General features: G+C 34.1%; 2 pseudogenes; one reads left to right on the forward strand and one right to left on the reverse strand.

Moving 5' to 3' along the window:
- Positions 1 to 984: 984 nt before the first annotated feature.
- Positions 985 to 2,727, forward strand: LOC120131222 (annotated as a pseudogene).
- Positions 2,728 to 7,585: 4,858 nt separating this feature from the next.
- On the reverse strand, positions 7,586 to 13,814 carry LOC120131124 (annotated as a pseudogene).

A 13,814-nucleotide genomic window follows, 5' to 3' on the forward strand; every position in this document is an offset into this window, starting at 1 on the left:
TATTTCTAAGTTGAAGGACAATAGAATCTGGACATATTTTCGGGACACTTATAATTAATCAAATGTTACTTTATTTTATTTTTGATTAATTAAAGATAGGCAAAAATGTATTAGATGTTCATATACTTTCAAAAAGAATTAATGTAGTTTCCGTATTATTTTTCTCTTAAATGACATTACAACTCAGGAAACAAACTCAATGCGTCTTTCACTAATTTACGTCACATTTTGTGTGTCTTCTTACCCGAATTCGATCGGTATTTGTTTGTCTACTATTTGTAAATCAAATCTTTGGATATATACCAATTTGATTCATTTTACTCTAATTGCTTCGTAAATTTCAGTAAAGCTTTGTATTTTGAAGAATCAATGGATTGGTCTCTAAAAATTTCTAGACTTTCACGTTGAAAATCAAGCAATGGACACGAAATTCTGCACATTTTAATCACTGTTAAATTCAAGAACAAAAAAAGGAAATAAGCATCTGATCACTTGATTGTAGATAATTAAAAATCATTTCTTTTTCATTATTTTCTTCCGAGACTTGACATATTGTTCTCCCTTCTCACCGCTATTCCCATTTGTAGATTTCCCAGTCATATGTGTATCTTCGGGGTTGGATGCTCTTCAAAAACCCGATGCCTGGTCTTGTCTGTCACCACTTTCATAGATGCTCATGACTAATCGTCTACTGGAGAATTAAGCAATCAGCACCAGCTGTAATCGCGATTAAATCTCGTAACACGGTAAGTGTTTGGCGTTAGCTAGTAATGAATTCATAATATCTGATGATGCATGAACTTTCTTCTCTCACTGTTCAAAAGGTGACGCAGAGAAAGCTCATGAATGGAATAAATAATGTGGCAAAGTTGGTTGCTTAAAAGCATGGGCGTGATTGAAATGTGAGAACAATTCGTATTCCAAATTTGGAGGGGGGGTTTCTATTTATAGCCAAACTGGGAAAGATTGAATTATGCTTTCGAACCTCGAGTCTTTTCTCTGATTGCTTAGTTGGGTGGAGATGAACTGCGGCCAACAATGGAGGACTGTTACTGCAATGGTGGCTATCAACTTCGCGATGGCCATAACGAATGTGCTTATCAAAAAGATTCTCGATGATGGTACGAGCCATGTTATCGTCTTGTTGTACCGTCAGGCGATTTCCGCTGTTTTCGTGGCACCGATTGCCTACTTCTTGGAAAGGTAAAGGTGTAGGTTTTCTGGTTTAGTGTTTAGTTTACTATGTCAGCTGGTTTGATCTAGCTGCAATATGTTTCATATGTTTTCCTTGCAGAAAAAGTAGACCGAAGCTCGGAGCTCGTATCTTGTTCCAGCTTTTCTTCAATTCTCTTTAGGGTTAGTTATAAAATCCTGAATTGCTGCAGCTCTGTTCGTTATGCTCAACTTTATAAATTATACTAAAAAATCATTATCGAATTCATCCAGGGTACACACTCAGTCAGTACCTTTTCCTTATGGGACTTGAATATACATCTGCAACTTACTCATGTGCTTTCCTCAACATGGTTCCTGCAATTACCTTTGTGTTGGCGCTACCATTCGGTAATTTCTTAGACACCAAGTGCTTTTCGCTAGCTTCTAAACTCGGTCTGGTCCGGTCCGGTCCGGTCCTAACTCTTTGATGTCATTCATTTTTCAGTCTAGAGAAGGTGAATCTCAGAAACAAGTCAGGGATTGCAAAGGTCGTCGGTACGTTGGTTTGCATAGGTGGAGCTATGGTGTTGACGCTTTACAAAGGGGAGAAACTGGCCGGATCGGATTCAGGGGCTGCGGTTCATGCCGTGAACTCTGCCACTACGATGGTTTCGACTAAGAATAAGAAAGAGATGGGCTGTCGGTTCGATATTTCTGGCTGCGGGTACCATCTTTTGGTCATCATGGTTCCTTCTGCAAGCCAGAATCGGACGGTCATATCCATGCCAATATTCGAGCACCGCGATTTTTTCTTTCTTCAGTGCGATTCAATTTGCCATCATAAGTCTGATAACCGAGAGGGACTTCACCAGATGGATCTTGAACGAAAAACTGGAACTCATAACGGTTGCATATGTGGGGGTGGTGGGATCAGCCTTGTGCTATGTGGTATGTCCTGTGTGCAACTAAAGGGTCCTGTCTTCACATCAGCCTTCACGCCACTGGTGCAGATATTCGTTGCGTATTCGATTTCTCCGTTCTGCATGGACAAATTACTCGGAAGGTTTGTATCTTACGACAACCTTGTCATTTCAACCGTGACTATGTTGAACTTCATTCCTAACCGTTAATCGTCGTTTATCAAAGCTTTATATGGCTTCTAACATCCCTTATTCGCTACCGACAGTGTTATCGGATCCGTTTTAGTCGTAATCGGATTGTATCTGCTCTGGGGCAGAAACTGAAGGTTTGTATCTTACGACAACCTTTCATTTCAACCGTGACTATGTTGAACTTCATTCCTAACCGTTAATCGTCGTTTATCAAAGCTTTATATGGCTTTAACATCCCTTATTCGCTACCGACAGTGTTATCGGATCCGTTTAGTCGTAATCGGATTGTACTCTGCTCTGGGGCAGAAACTCCGAGGCTGAAGAAACTCAACAGCTGAAACAGACACAGGTAGAAGAAGACTGTAATGCAAGGCCACAGGTTTAACCGATGTCAAGTTTTCTTCTTCAACAAGCTAGGTTTGCAAGTGATGTACTGAAATAAACATTTCTGGAATTCATAATAAACAAGTTGGTTTTCTTGTTCTACAAGTACCTGCCCAACTCAGACAATACGCAGGGACCTAAATTTCAAATCAGTCCTCAAATAAAAAAAAATTAATTGTAGTGCATTCGAAACATGTGATTGTTAAACATGCGTGACAAATGACTTAAATTTTAACATTTTCAGAACCATACATAACGTTTAGTTTTTGTTTCATTTCAGTACTTACTTTTAAAACTTAACACGTTTAGTATTTAAAACTATCAATTTTGGCCTCGTTTTAGCACCTAACTTCCTAATATTTTTCAAAGCTTAACGTTAAAATTTGAACGGCACTAAAATAAAATAAAAAAACTTTAGGTATGGTTTGAAAAAATTGAAAATATGGGTATTAAAACTGTAAAACATACCAAATCGATAGTTTAAGTACTAAATGCTTAGTTTACCCAAAATTCATATATGAAAGTATTTGTTCTTTTACCAGCCATAAAGTAGATGAATTTAGTTCGATTCTAAAGCATGATCGCACTCTAAATATATTAATGAATCATTAATTATTAAAATATGCATAAAGAAAGCATAAACATGTAGAGTTTAGTTGGATTAACTGTTAATTACTATAAGATCAGAGGAACATATCACATGAAAAAGGTGTTGCTTTATCAACGGGTTGGTTTAAGCGGTGAGTATCTTAATTTCGCTTAAGTATATCTCTAGTTCAAGTATTTATGAATAGAAAATCTATGTTGGGAGACTCACCCACCAAAGTCAGTGTTCGATATGGGTCGGCCCGGATTAGCCAAGGCGAAGTTTAGAGGAAAGTTTTTACATAAAGTATCGAGGATCAATTTGATGAGAAAAAAAATCAGGGGATAATTTAACTAAGTTGGCAAATTTAGGGATGATTTGTAAGGGTATGAGCGGGCCAAACATTATAAAATAGGGCTTCCTGGGGCCCATAAATTGCTACACGATTAAGCCCAAAACTAGAACTGTTTGCATGCCCTGACGATGAACATGTAAATCTAACTTCACTTGCTCGTAAACTCGCGTTCTTTGAATATAATAATAATAACAAGGGTAAATTACGCATTTAGTACCTAAATTATTAGTTTTAGTATCTAAATTTTAATATTTTTTTAAAAATCATACTTAATATTTAGTTTTTATTTTATTTTAGTACTCACATATAAAAACTTAACGTATTTAGTACCTAAATTATTAATTTTAGTCCGTTTTAGTACCTAAACTTTCAAATTTTTTCAAAACTTAATGTTAATTTTTGAACGGAGTACTAAAATGAAACAAAAATTAAACTTTATAAATGGTTTTGAACAAAATTAAAAGTTTAGATTCTAAACAGACCAAAACTGATTGTTCAAGTACTAAATATGTGCATGAAATAAGTACATTCGTGGTAAAGAAAATGTTGTTATTCCTTGAGGACCAAGGTTCGAGTGCATGAAATAAGTAACCTTCGTGGTAAAGAAAATGTTGTTATTCCTTGAGGACCAAGGTTCGAGCACCATAGATACCATGGGTATGAATGTTCAATGTCGAAAGATTGAGAATTATTTTTGAACAAATATTGTCTTATACTTATCCTAAATTAATAAAAATATTAAATACATAATTTACTCCAACAACAATAACAATAATAATAATAATTATGATGACGTGTAACATCGTTATTTACACATAACATGTAAATGAAAAAACCACTTTTGTTTTGATATTTTAAAAATTATTTTATTTTTCACCGACGGGGATTGATTTAAGTAGTAAATAACTTGACATCACGTAAATAAGGTCTCGAATTTAAGTCTTTATGTATGTAAAAATCTCTGTTGAAAGACTTATCTACCAAAATTAAATGTACAACGTAGATCGATCCAAATTAATAATACTAAATCTTGAAATTGTGAGCACAATAAAAAAAAATTATTCTATTTTCCACCCACTCCCATGGCTTGCACATGTGGTATGTTTTATCATAATCAATCAAGCCTAAGAAACCTCACCTATGTATTAGTCTCTTTTGTAGGGTTTCAAATTTCGATGCCCTTTTCCTTTCTCTTAACTAGGAATCTTGTGATTGAATGTTTTTTTATATTAATTTCATCCCTCTAGTGATAAAGCTTTAATTTTTTTAATCATCGGTATTTAATCTGTTAATCAATAATTTTGGATCAAATTTTGTAGAAATTTATTATAAGAGCGATATTCTCAATTCAATTTACTCCATTCGTAAATGTCATAATTCAAACTCTTAACCTTATTTAAAAAAATTAATATCTCATCCCTAGATCAATTAATTATTAATAAAACCTTACTTTTTTATAATTAATTAATTAAAATCTTTCCAACATCTATGGCTTTAACCTTCATTTTATAATGAATCCTAGCTATAGACTATGCGTACTAGACCCTAGCTTTTCCCATGTTACTAAAGCATAATTAAAAACATTACCAACTTGCATTCTCTTGGTTAATGCTATGTCTCATCATCATCATATATATATATATATATATATATATATATATATATATATATATATATATATATATATATATATATATATAGAGAGAGAGAGAGAGAGAGAGAGAGAGAGAATTAAAATCAAATATTGGATGATGTAATTTATTTATATTTAAAATAGTGAAGATATATTAGATGTTTAATTTTTTTTTAAAAAAATTAAGGATGAAAGTTTAACTTTGCTTATAATTTAAATTAACGTTTATTTGAAGTAAAAAATTATATTTAAAAATTAACGTTTAAAATATTATTAGATTATTGTTTTTGAAGTAAAAGATGTTTATTTTAACGTTTATTTGAATAACTATTTTGGTTTATATATATATATTTGAAATATTTAATTCTTAACGTTTTGTTTATATTTAAAATAAAAAATATTAGATGTACTTGACTCACCACGTCATTCGTAGTTCCAATCAATAACATTTGTCTATCTTATTTTTTCCGAGATAAATCCTCATCCTTTCCTACATGTAAATAAGAAGTGTGTAGTTATTTAAAAATTATTTTAAAATTAGTGAACTTATTCGTTGGGATAATGGATGACGTGGTAAGCCGAGACCATCAGTGGTAAATGCACACTGATGTTAGGGTGGGCACGTGTCCACGTTAAAATTGTCTGGAATTCGAATTTTCTTCTTAAAACTCGAAGTTTTTTTCTCTTAATATATGCTCGTGCCCACCTGAAATTGATACGATATTTTTACATGATGGTTAATTTAACGAATAGTCGTTTTCAAAAAACAAATCAATGACTAAAGTACGTAAAAAGATTCAAAGTAATTACTTAAATGACATATTTTAATATCAGGAGTTGTTTTATTGCACAACAATCAAACCCTAAAGTAATTAATACCTGTAATAAATCTGCTGCTATCTTTGGTAATATAACCTTAATCTAAACAGACAACCATCATATGTATATTTTCATATGGTATGCATTTTATCACATAAGACTGTAATAAATCTTCCTTAGATACAGTTGTTCTGTCCCAGAAAGATATAGGCATGGTTAGCTCAAAGCATGAAATGCAGTCAGTGCATGTTTCAGAATCCCAGAAAAACGAGAGAACAAGACATGCAGAGACGTTTGGCGATCGATATTAATGCCATGAATCATACGTATATATGCGGTTCAAAACCTATCGATGGCCGAGGCAAAACATCACTACATCTAATACAACAGTGAGTATATATATATTAAGGCAGAAATGCAATTTTCTTACACCGACAACATATCACATAGATGTCAGTAGCAGGTCAGCAGGTGTATATGTATACTGTATTTCATTCATGAATGCAGTTCAACTAACAAGGACAAGGTGATGACTTCACTGCGGATTTTAATGTTTCACTAGAAGTGAAAAAGCAAAAATCATTGATAGGGTAAAATAAATAACTTTTCAACAACCTATACCTATTACCAATTCAGTACGAATACCAACAAAACCAGATATCTTCAAGTGCTATACCAGTGGATTTGAATGCTCATAATGGCTGAGATGACTAGTTGGATGAAGAATTATTAGGTTCAACCTATGTATAAGCTATTTTTGATGACGAAAGCATTTATTTTAATTAATCTTTTCAATCATCCAAACTACATTAAACACTCCTGTAAGAAAATAGAAGTTAATGTGGATTCTTACGAGTATTGAGTTTGAGTCTCAATAGACTCATCAGTTGGTGGGATTTGAACCCTATTCAGCACAAGAGACCGTTCCGTGTAGCAGTCCAGAATCATGGCTGTAAAGAGAACACACGAATTACCGACAAATTAAAGTGATCGTATGGTATCTAGGCTCAAGTTTAAGAATACAAGATGATACCTTTCTTACAGTGCTGCAACTTTCCCTGCAAGCCTGCAGCTTACTTGTTCAGCAGCAACAAAGCCAAGAATATATATATATATATGGATAAACGTAAGGAAAAGAGAGAGAAAAGAAGCAAAGAGATGTCCTTTTTTTAGTCTATATATTCATCAGCTACCCATGCATAACAGCACAAGTAAAGGCTGTCAGTCAGGAAAGAAGGAAGGAGAGTGAGAGAGAACATACATACATACATACATAACATACATATATATATATATATATATATATATATAACAGACAGGAGGAAAGCCATAGTCGGCAGGTTGCAATTTTTGTATTATATATACACAATTTTCAACACCATATGTTGTAGCTTGTTTCATCCTTAGCTCTTTCACAGATCCCAAACCTTAACTAACAGAAGTACTGAAACAATACATAAATTAAAAGGAAAAAAAAATAACTCAGATTGACGAAGTCTTATCTTTCGGCCCTCTTTCCTAAATCCAGTACCTGTCGACGACAAGGGATGAAAAAGAAGAAGAAGAAAAAGAAAGAGGAGGAATTATACAACCATACTGTGAATATTTCTCTTTATTGATCAGAGCTCCAAATCAATGGAAAAGGAAGATTTCCCTTTCTTTGAACATTCAGCCTGCATATCGGACAGTAAGGAGTTGTTATTGGACAGTCTTGGTTGGAGAGAAGAGGAAGAAGATTCATCTTGTGTCGGATTAGGACAGTCCATGTTCACACCAAACAACCTTAGCCTTTTAGCGGCAGTTTTGTTTCCCTGAACAACTGGCACTGAATCAATCACCATTGGCTCCCCTCTCCCTCTTCCTCCTCCTTGCAATGTCCCAATTTGATTGATGATGAAGTTAGATAATAATCCGACCCATTGCCATAAGTAATCGCCTGATGCGGCTGCGGCTGCGGCTGTTGGTGGTGATGATTGTAAGGATAAATGTTGTAATTCAACCGATGCAAAGGTTCATAGTTGCGCGACATGCAAATCGGTTGAGGCAGCGAGTAGAGTCTACCCCACCGGACCGGCTGAGGAAAGTTGAACTGATTTTGGAGCTGAATATGTGCAAACGGTGCCGGATCCAGCACATAGGGCCGGCGCCTCCAATCGATGTACAACCGGTCTTTTGCCAACTCCCCAACTCCTCGTTGAAAACGACACTATATCACCTGCAACAAGCTTTTTTCCTTTACGAAACGGCTCCAACCTTTGGTCATCACATAACTCTGGCTACTATTCCAATACGAGTACCGGAACCGCTGCAACTTGCCGGTTCGATCCTCGAAATTCAATAACAGCCCTTTCTCGATCGAGAACGAGTCGAGAGGGAAGTATTTCTCGGCATGTTGCTTCGGTATAACGAGGCGGTTGAGCTTGCCTACATCGCTCGGTGACAACTTTATCAAACATGTGTTCTTTCTCAATAGACCTACTGCCATCATCACCATCACCGCCTCTACAGCTTCTGACAATGTTTGGTTCTTCGTCGTTGTTGTTGTTGCTGCTGCTGTTTCCAAGTGACAAATCCATAAACTCTAGTTTATTGTCGAAATTGAAACCAGGCTCTTGGGTTTTGTGATCTTGTCGAGAACCCAAGGTAAGTGACGGTGTCCTTGTACTTGAAGAAACAGACGATGAAGAAGGGGAAAACGGGAAGCTGCTTGAAATTTCTCTTATCAGCACTTCCTCATCATCATCCTCTTGATCTTCGTTTTTACAATACCCCTTTCCTCTTGCATAAAGTTCATTACGATTCCCTTCTTTATCACTCTATATAGTATTATCAATCTAGCTAGCCGCTATAATTTAAAACTAAAACAAGAAACTGACCTTCAAACTGGTTTCGTAGAAGTATCCTTGATCTTTGAGGGACGGTGCCTTCTTCTTGACCAAAAAACACACACAGAGACACTGAAAACCCTAAACAAGACAAATTAAGACCGTAGAGGAATCAACAGGGAAAGCTGTTTCTGGGTTTTTTTGACCTAGCATTTTGGCTTACAAAGCAAGCAACAAACAAGCCCCATTTTTTTCTCTCTTTTTTGTGTTGCCAATTGAACAAAGGGTGAAGCCTGTAATTCTTTGCTTAGGTTCCTAAAGAAAGAAAGAGAGTGAGAGAGGGAGTGATAAGGTTAATGCTCCAACGTAGGGGACCCATGAATGATCTGGTTCGACTCATGTGAGCTTGTCCTTTTCATGGTTTATATCTAATAATCATCTCCGTTAAGACCCCTAAACGCCCCGGGTGGTCTTTAGCAGGTCCATTTTGCCCACAAAGTAATTTACTGCTACTGGTGTTAGCTACCTAAGATTTTGCCTTTTTTCTTTTACACTTTCATTTATTGGCTTCGGTTATTGGCCGAGCTAGTCGATGATGAAAAAAGGCAGATGAGCTCGAAGCATGTTATAGTTAGGTTCTGAGTTTTGACTTTGGGCGCCATTGATTGTGTGCTGCTGGTCCTGCAAAACAAGGATAAAAACTAGTGGACATCGTCATACAAAATTAATATATGAAAGATTCCTCCAACCTTTCCACCCCCCCAAGTAGTGCAGTAGTCAAGTTCATCATCACTTCTCAAGCTATCTAATTTTGGTCCGGTCAAACTTATTCCAATTGATTCAAGTTATTTAAGTTTGGATCCTTTCTGATATGGACCATTTCAAAATATTTTGAAATTAGGCGACTAAAATTGACATTTAATGTTTCTTCGGTCCTTATGTATCATTATTACGTATATCCAAACTCGATGAATTTGATTACCTACCTCGACTTTATATGATATTTTTCTAAAATTTAAATTCAAAATGAGTGAGTTTTGTAAGGAAAGAGTCGGATAATGTTGGTGTCAGGATTAAGGTAATGATTTTTTTCTCTAGTTATTATTACACTTTTTGAATAACATGGAGTAAGTACAAGGTAATATTTGTTCGAAAATAACTCTCAACCTTTCAACATTGATCGGTCGCCCCCTGACATCTATGATGCTCGAACTCGGATCCTCAGGAATAACAACAGTTCATTCACCACATATGTCACTTGATTCGTAAACTACTATTATATTTATTAAATCTCTTTTTAGGATTACAATATAGAAAAAATGTTAACACATTCTTTAGGGTTCTATTTATAAAAAATGTGATTAATATTTTTAATTTATGAATAATATATTTAGTGTAAAAAACTATAAGAGGCCTAAACTCACGATAAGACATTCATTATTTAAAATCCAAAAACAAATATGATTTGGACCATTTTGCAACTTGTTGCTGATTGATACCGTGTCACGTTAAATATTTTAAAGTATCAATTCACCTATGCATAAATATTATAGAAGAAAATTAAAAAGAATATTTTTTTGAAGAGTTATATTTGAATATTTTATAATTTAATTATTATAGATGCACGTGTAGGGGTGTAAACGAGCCGAGCCGAGTCGAGCTCGAGTATTGTTGAGCTCGACGACTCGAAAACTTTGAAATGAAATTCGACTCGACTCGAAAACTCGAGCTTAAAATTTTTAAGCTCTACTCGAACTCGAAATCCTAAACTGAAGCTCGTGAGCAGCTCGAAAAGGCTCGAAAAGAATTTTTTTTATTAAACTTAACTCGAATGAAGCCTCAAACTCGAACATGAACCTTAAATACAAGAAATCTTACTGTATTTTTTTATAAAAAAATTAATACATAAATATTAATATTATTAATAATTTATTTTTTTAAAAAAATAAATCTTAATATATTATATTTCGAACTGCTCACGAGCTTTTCGAGTCGATATCGAGTAGCTCGTTTCGGCTCGTTAGAACTCGAGTCGAGTCCATTCGATCCGAGTATTTATCGAGCCTTGATCGAGTCAATCTCGAGTAGCTCGCGATCTTTCTCGTCTCATTTACTGCCCTATGCACGTGAATTAGGTCAATTAATCGGGAAAAAATTATGTATGTTTGAAATATTGCTAAATATGCTGTAAACGAATCGAACGAACACGAACGCGAGTATATTAATGTTCATTCGTTTAACTTTAACCGAACAAGAAAACGAACACGAACAGCTAAACGGACAAAATTTATTGTTTGTGTTCGCTTATTAAGAAATTTAGCTTGTTCGTGTTCGTTCGTTTAAATGATAAACGAACATAAATAAACAAACATAAACAACGTAAATGAACGAATATAAAATTAATTGAGCTTATATTTCATAAGGGTTTTTTTCCATATAATTTAGGAATTATATTTTATTTAATTGATTTAATTATCTTTTATTTGGGATTAAAAATATTAATGGGTTTAAGATTAAAATATATTAAGTCTTAATATTTCTAACAGGTCTGGAGAACATAGATAAACATAAAAGAACGAACATAAATGAACGATTACAAATGAACGGATTATCGAACGTTCACGAACGAGTCTTATGTTCGTGTTCGTTCATTTAATTAAACGAACATAAAATCTTGTTCATATTCATTCGTTTAATAAATAAACAAACATAAATAAATTTTCCGAACAATTCACGAACAGTTTTCAAGACCTATTGCTTAACGTTGAGTTAATTATTTTAAAATATTACTGATAAATGGACTCATTAATCAATGTCAAAAATTGCAGGCACACGACAAAATATTTTTCTGCGCGCCTTTGGAATTTAAGGAAACGTGCAATATAACAAGTCTTTTCAAGTTTTATTTAGATATTTATTATTCTCATTTGTATTTATAATTATATTTTTTATTTCTTAGAAATTAAACATTGTTTAGCAAATTTGTGTTTCTTCACGTTAAATATTATTTTTCAGCTATACCTTTAAAAGTACAAATCAATTTACTTCAGTGATTAGAAGAATTATTACTGTTTCTATAAGTCACGAGTTCGAGCATCAACGATTACAAAATAATGATTGAATGTTAATTATCAAATGATTGAAAACATTTAGAAACAAATACTATTAATTCATAATATTATTTAATGATTTGATCCAATCAGATCATTGATTAAATTAAAATACATTTTAAATTCAATTTTATCATTAATGATAAAAATTAATATTTGAATATATTCAATATATGTTCAAAATATCCTCAACTATTTGACAATGAACGTTCAATCATCCTTTACAACCATTGATATTAAAACTCGTGAATTTTAAGAATGATAATAATAATTTTAACTACCGAGATAAATATATTCATGTAATTATTATAAAAGCAGACAAAATGGGACTGTGAAATCAGATTTAGCCACAAGATATTCTCAGATGGGAAAAAGGCAGACAATCTGAGGTAAGATGGATCACTATCTAATTAAAAAGAAAAGCAAAAAAAATCCCAATGAAAACTGCAAAAGCAGAGTACACATTGAGAATTAAAACAGTACACATTACTACCACCACTGATCCGCCATTAACAACAAAAGTGAATTAAAACAGCTTCTTCATCTCACTCAAATCCCATGTAATTATTGTTGTATAAGCAAACAGGTCGTAAGTAAAGTTTACCAAGATTTTTTTTCGAGGAAATTAATATCACGAGTTAACATCAAAGCTGAGAAAAGAAACCTTATTTCGGGGGGGACCTCTCTCTCTCTTGCTAGCTCCCTCATGCACGCTCCACCGTTTGTTATAAGCTTAAACAAAGCCTTCTTTCTCTTTATTACTGCGTATCTGCAGGTAAAAACTGCATTGAGAGCTGCAAACTATTGGATTACAGTTTTATATATATATTATAGGGTTGGCTCTAAACGGAGACGTAGGTTAAGGACCACAAGTTTAGGGTATCCCCACCCTACAACCTCCCCCTATATTCTTCTTCCCCATACTCTCACACTTATATTTCACTATGAATACAGTTGGCGGTTATCTTGTTCCATAATACCTTTGCTGGCTCTTTGTCTCCTTTTACTCCCACTTCCCCCACAATTCTTCCCTGCTGCTCTTAATTATAAAAACAACATGATTTTGTTTAGCCCATTAAGGAAAAAAGTTAGGGTTTTTAAGTTTTTTTTGGATTAACGGTAATTTTACGTGTGTAATAGACTCAATTTATCATTTGTGTACTTATCATATTTTCACATTAATTTAGACCTCAAAGTTATTTAATTGTATCCTTCTATGTCTCATCCTTAACTTAAAATCCTAAGTTAAGGTTTAAAGTTTTAAGTTAGGGGTACGATATAGAATAATACAATTAAGCAACATCGAGAGTTAAATTGATATGAAAATACGATAAGGACGAAAATGATAAATTGGATATACTAAATAGACAAAAATTACCGTTTTGCCCTTTATTTTTAGTGTTGGATTATGGTATTTGGACTTTGGTACCGAGAAAGAAAAATCCATCCTTTGCTGATTTCATTGGTTAATTTTCTCCCCCATTGAACTTTTATCAAGAAAGCCAAGTTTTATCCATTAGTTTATTAACCATAAAGGCAACAGTCTCTATCAAGTAGTGGAAATGGAATCCCATTTTTTATCACAGATTTGATGATATTATTGCAACAACTGGCAAGTAAGATTGCTATAAGGCTACTACCTACAGTACACACCTCCCTCCGGCGCCGCCTTCTCTGAGCCACCAGTTACGGTGGCAGTCTGCTTGCCGGCGTTGTTCGGTGAATGAATACCGTTGAGCCTCCCTCGCTGTTTTGTCGCTTTCGTTTGTTTCTTTTCCAGCTTCGACTGCTCGACCTTGTTTTTTTTGTTTTGGTGAATAGCTTAGAGCCGCCAT

Source organism: Hibiscus syriacus, unplaced genomic scaffold (assembly GCF_006381635.1).
Source record: "Hibiscus syriacus cultivar Baekdansim isolate YM2019G1 unplaced genomic scaffold, ASM638163v2 tig00110549_pilon, whole genome shotgun sequence".
Classification (NCBI taxonomy): Eukaryota; Viridiplantae; Streptophyta; class Magnoliopsida; order Malvales; family Malvaceae; genus Hibiscus; species Hibiscus syriacus.